Source organism: Lontra canadensis, unplaced genomic scaffold (assembly GCF_010015895.1).
Source record: "Lontra canadensis isolate GAN:19392208 unplaced genomic scaffold, GSC_riverotter_1.0 scaffold4, whole genome shotgun sequence".
NCBI lineage: Eukaryota > Metazoa > Chordata > Mammalia > Carnivora > Mustelidae > Lontra > Lontra canadensis.
This window is the reverse complement of record NW_022630998.1, coordinates 36,487,456-36,493,655: the sequence shown is the minus strand read 5'-3', so window position 1 is coordinate 36,493,655 and position 6,200 is coordinate 36,487,456. Positions and strand designations below refer to the sequence as shown.

The 6,200-nt window shown below is 38.0% G+C and overlaps 1 long non-coding RNA gene across 1 annotated transcript; it reads left to right on the top strand.

Annotated features, from left to right (window-relative positions):
* The first annotated feature begins 1,733 nt into the window (after positions 1 to 1,733).
* Positions 1,734 to 5,726, top strand: LOC116858916. The gene is made up of 3 exons (XR_004381043.1): positions 1,734 to 1,981; positions 4,630 to 4,690; positions 5,691 to 5,726. It is a non-coding gene; the product is annotated as an uncharacterized LOC116858916 (long non-coding RNA).
* Positions 5,727 to 6,200: the final 474 nt, after the last annotated feature.

Below are 6,200 nucleotides of genomic sequence, written 5' to 3'. Positions count from 1 at the left end.
GTCCCGAAGCAATTGGTAGACTTTTAAGAAAGTAATCAATATTCCAAGATGTCTCATTGCAAAATTAGGAATTACGTAAAGATAACTGAGGTAAAAGACGAAGGACACATTGTTCTCTTGACTCATTTCACTTCCACCCTGGCAATGAATATTCATGAGCTGCTTGGACTACTAAGGTAAATTGATATTTTAAAGTCTGTGATTATTTGTGTCAGGAATACAATACTTGTAGGCTTTTGTTTGTGTACTTATATTTAATACTCAATATCTATGACCAATTGTAAGTAAAATACCTTCTGTTCTTAAATTGCTCAATTAGTGTCATACTTGCCAAACATGACTTGAATAAATACTTAGTATACATGAAACGCAGTGCTTTATAACTTGCCTTTAAAATACTTAATTAAGAAATGGAGGAGCACAATATAAATAGCTTCTCTGACTTTGTGAGGAAAGATCTATTAGAGTAATTTTTCTGAGCGCCTTCAAGAGCTGCCTTTTTCCTTTTAACCAAGTGAATGATATTCTTTCAAAATATATTGCTTAATTTCCTGCCATCTTAAGCAGAACAAATAGAATATAATCTACACCTTGTGCAGGTGATAATTACGCACGTCAGTTCACCAAGGGGTGTTGCCCTTCAGGTTTATTAAAGTGCACAGACCAAAAGAAGAGATCAGAAAATGAAGCAGCACAGCAGTTTGGGACCATATAGTAAGTGATGGAAAGACAGTTTGGGACCATATAATAAGTGATGGGGCCATCTATTAAATGCTTCCTCTTTCCTCCCATTCCCCTCTCTCATACCCATTGACTTCTAATCTATTTGTTTAAACTCAGGAAGATTGAGGGTTGGGACAAAGTGCCAGATAAACTTGGTTTATCTGACTTTATTTTATATTCTTTCACATTGTTTTGGGGGGGGTGAGGGTGACTCTAAATGCGGGTATCAAGTGCATATATTTATAGACCCTTTCCTCTCATTTTTGTGCCATAGGTCTTCTAGGTTAATAAACTTAGCTGAAGAGTGACTGCTGGAGATGTGGCACTTTAGTGGACTAAGGTCTGTGTTCTTTACAAGCTTTCAGTTTATAAGGTAAATATGTATGTTCTGGGGATCTAATGTACAGTGTGGTGACTGTAGTTACTAATACTGTTTTATATATTTGAAATTTGCTGCAAGAGTAGATATTAAGTGTTTCCAACACACACACACACACACACACACACACACACGGTGACTATGTGAGGTGATGGATATATTAACCACCTTGATTGTGGTAATCATTTCACAACTATATATATACACACATATATGTGTATATGTATATAATTACAATCTATATATGTTATATATGCATATTAAATCATCACATTGTATATTTTAAATACAACTCTTATTTGTCAATTATATCTCAGTAAAGCTGGTGGGGGGCAAGTCCTGTGTACTAAAGTGTAAGAAAAGTATGGATAATCCTCTTAAGACATGGCTTTTAAAGTGTTTTTTTTGTGTGTGTGTCTTTTCTTAGAAGCAGGTCCTGGGACACAGATTCAGTAAGAGTAGTTCATTTGGCTGGGGAAGGACACATGGGTAGTGAGGCATGCGGAGTGTGAACTATGCAGACAGCCACCCCTGCAGGTACCTGGAGTGTGGGCAGGCTGTGCGCGGGGCAGACAGTGGAGCGCACGCGCAGTCACCACAATCACCTTCCGGGTCCACGTGCCCGGTTCGCGTCTCCGCGCTCTGCACGTGCCTGCGTGGGGGGCTTAGGCGGCCACAGAGAACCCTCAGGTGAGGGAATGCAGTTCCAGGTGGAGTGGAAGTAAGACCTGGTAAAAGATAAACTGACACATGGTAGACAGTTTAAGACTGAGCAGAAATCAGCAGGAAACCGGCAGTGCCGAATGAAAAGTAGTCAGGGGCACTTTGCCACAGACAGAAGCTGGGGAGAGACTTTCATAGAGAAAAGGCAGAAGCAAGGTAAGGAATGATTGATCAACTCTAGCTGAAAGCCTAGTTGGCTGTTTGCGATTGGTTGAACTTAGGTTTTAATTTTGTAACCTTCAGGCATTTACAAACTTAGATTTTGGTTTGCTTAGGAAGTCGGCCACAACTTTGAAGCTGCCTATTGCGTGCCTTCCTTGTGTAATTAATTTAACAAGTTTCTTGCCCTGAAGTGGCCATGGGGAGCGGGTAAAGGGGCGCCACCATCCGTGTCCACTCTAGCTGGAGGCCTTGACATGTGAGTGGCCTCTGTGATTTGTAGATTTGAATTTTGAGAACAAATTGGCAACCTAAAGAAAGAGGTAAACTGAGGAAAGCTCAAATGACCTGAAATTGAGTTTATTCTGGAACAGCAGAGGAATTGCAATTTGGGAAGCATGAATTGTAACCAGCTATAGGTGAATCCCTTGAGGGTTTGCAGGGATTTGTATTTATGGGCAAGGAGTGTAAAGAAGTGGGAGTCCAGCCAGTAAGCTCATTGGCTTGAAGATAGGGAGAGTTAGTGGTGGTTGTTGTTGTTTTTAAGATTTTATTTATTTATTTGACGCAAAGGGAGAGAGAGCTCAAGCAGGGGGAGTGACGCAGAGGGAGAGGGAGAAGCAGGCTCCCCACTGAGCACAGAGCGAAATGCGGGGCTCCATCCCAGGCCCTGGAGCCAAAGGCAGGCACTTAACCACTTAACTGACTGAGGCACCCAGGTGTTCTGGGATCGGGAGAGATTCTTGATGGATGTTCAGTGAGATCTATGGATCTCATGGCAGATACATTTGAGTCTTTTGTAAATCACGCATTTATGGGGAAATAAGTCTCTCAGTTCTTCAGCTTTTGTTTTCCCAATGGTGCATGCATGAGACTCTCCAATTCATATCCTCTAGCTCTATCTAAGTTTGAAATCCTTTCACAAAATCAAGAGATGGTTGTGAGTTTCCTTTAACTATATACCAATGTCTAAAAACATTAGTCTGTAATGCTTCTGGAGGAAAAACTCAATTCCTATTAAGTAGATCCACATTGCCTATCTTTTCTGGTTGACTTCCCAACTAGGTTATCCAGCAAATTGTCTAACTCAGCCTTCTACTTTTATAATAATTTAATTATTGCCAATTTGAATGTCTTCTGTTTTTTGAATAGTCAGCCTTGGTCAGAGGAGTGAGAGGTGATTGATTTTCTAGTGTCCGTTTACTCCACTGCCTGAGCTCAGACAGTTTTTAAAATTACAAAGTAATGATTCTGAAAAATATTATGTCAAGCACTGCTAATTTATGAAAACTTTATACTGTCTTTGTAAGATGCTCAGCTGTGGGAGCAGTGAGTACAGTTAAACAGCGATTCTGTAGGTTGTAGCAGAGAGCTCTTTTTATTGGCTAGCATCTTTTTTGTGTGTGGATCCGTTTCTCCTCAAATCCATTTCGCCCTCGAGGTATTTCTCTAATGGGGTCTCACACATCCACATACCATTACAGGGTTGGCATATATATTAGTTTTATGTGTCGTCTTGACTGAGTCAAGGGATGCAGAGATTAAACATTACTTCTAAGTGTGTCTGTGAGGGTGTTTCTGGATGAGATTAGCATTTGAAGCCATACATCCAAGTGAAGTAGACTGCCCGCCCCCAACATGGGTGGGCTTCATCCAATCCTTTAAGGGCCTGAATGGAACAAAAATCAGAAGAAAGGAGGGTTCATTCCTGTCTTGCCTTCTTGCTTGAGCCAGGACATTGGTTTTCTGGCTCCTGGACTGAGATTTACACTATCAGCTCCTGTGGTTCTTAGGTCTGTGAAGTTGGACTGATATATATATATATATATCTATGTATATATATATCTATATATATAAAATATCCTAGTGGTTCTCTTTCTCTGGAGAACCTTGACTAAGGCAGCATGTGACCAGTGCTGGGCCAATCGTAGTACACTATTTGGTTTAGCACACAGAAGTGGAAACATGATCCAGTCATGGCCAACCTGTGTGTGCATGTGTGTGTGTTTGTGTGTGAGAAAGAGAGAGAGAGAGAGAAAGAGAAAGAGAGAGAGGTGAGGGAGAGGAAATGGGAGAGAAAGAGGGAGGGAGGGAAGAAGAAAGATTGATTATGGATGTGGGAAGAATGAAATTCTCTTTCTGCCTCATTTGCTAATCTGATAATAAAAGATGAGGCGTGATTGTGGTCTCCGTCTTAAGTGGAAAGAGATTCTATGCAGAATGCAGCCAAGTAGAGACAAATCGTGAAGACAGAAAGTCCTGAAGACTCTAGACCCTAGATCTAGCTGTGATTGAGTTTAACATCAAGGGCCTCTGTTTTTCTGTTAGCTAATTCCTCTTCCTCTTCAGTTTAGTTTAACTTAGATTTCTAGCACCTGCAGTAGAAAAAGTTCCAACTAAAACACTACTCAGAACTGGTAAGAAATTGAAGATAAAAATGAGAAAATGTATCAGGAAACATTTTTGGGAAATTTTCTTGATGTTTAAAAATCTCCTTAAATATAATCAAAACTGATTTAACATCAACTAACAAGATGTGTTTTGAAACCAGAATATGTGTGAAATTTTGACAGAAGTTTTCAATGGCTCTTGCATTACAGCATCTCTAAGAAAAAAAGATAGGTAATATTTATGTTTACTTGCAGAAAATTACTCCTGAATATTTTTATCTCCTGGCATCCTGTTCCAATGAGTTTGTGAAAGCTGGTAAGTAAATATGTAGATATTTATAAGTCATATTTAAAATGGTGTATTTTAGTTATATTATGTATTATATATAATATATAGTTATATATTTAGTTATATTTAGTTAATATGTATTAATATATATTAAAAGTTATATATAGTTAATATATATTTAAAGTTATATATATTAAAATTATATATATGTATATGTACATATGTATGTCATACATATATATACTTTTATATTTTTTGTTCCTATGTGCAGCTTTATTTTCAGGGTTAGGGGATTAGGGTGTGAAGTAACTCCCCAACACAAAAAGCATTTCTTGATATGCAATATTTACACTCTCCGGTAAATCAAATAGTACTTGTAATTCCTTTGAGAATTTGTCAGAAAGCCTTGAGGTTTCAGTTGATGTCTGGCCTTGGAAACCTTAAAGATTCATTATAGGATGGTCAATCTTGTGGCAAATCCCTATTCTCTCCTAAGCACCAAGACCTCACACTGCCACCAAGCAATGTTCTCAGCTGTAGTTGCCTTACCTTAAAAGCAACCCATAGTTGTACAGCAAAAATGAATAAGAGGCTGAAGCCTCTTAGTGCATAAGTTCAGAGTTGTGTGAGTTCTGCCATTAATATATCCATGGAAACACCTAGGTTGTGAAAAGCAAGGAGGATCACACAATGATTGCGACAAATCATCAGTTCTCAAACTTTGTTTTCAGGATCGCTTATATTCTTAAAAATTATAGAAAAACTCAAAGAGCTTTTGTTTATGTGGATCACATCCATTTGTATTTATAGTATTAGAAGTTAGATTAAAAAAAATGTAAGTGTTGGGAAGCTTACAAGCACATGGTACAGGATATGAGTTTCCAGTATTTTAATTTATATTGAAAGATTAGAGTTTGTAATTGGCAGCACTTACTGTGTTCTTTTCCTTAAAGTAACTAGAATGTGAAGTGAAAATGTCCACCAAGACACAAATCCAAATAACCATAGTTTGCCACTGTTTTTTCAGGACAACATGGTGTTCTATCAAGAAAATGTCTATGAGACATTCAACAATAGAGAACAAACAGGGTAGATGGAGGGAGCTAGGTGGGGGATGGTCTAAATGGGTGATGGGTGGGTAATTGTTAGGATAAGCACAAGGGGTTAGAGGTAAGTGAAGAAACACTAAATTCTACTGAAATGAATATTACACTAAATGTTAACTAATTAGAATTTAAATAAAAATCTAAATAAACAACAAAAAAGAAAAAAAGTATCTAGGTTAGTTCACAACTTAAATACTTACACAGGTTGTTTTTCTTGAACCAGCCATTGTGCTTTGTTATAGAGCAGATGTGCTTTATGAGAACTTCTCATTTCCTAACAGAATATTAAAAAGGAGCGTACTCAAGGGTTGAGAACTAACAACTTGTGGTGTTTTATCAAGGGAATTCTTACATGAAACTGGCTTTTTTTTTTCTTAATTGCAAGCACATGGCAATAAGGAATAATACAATGACTACTAGAATAGTTTGTT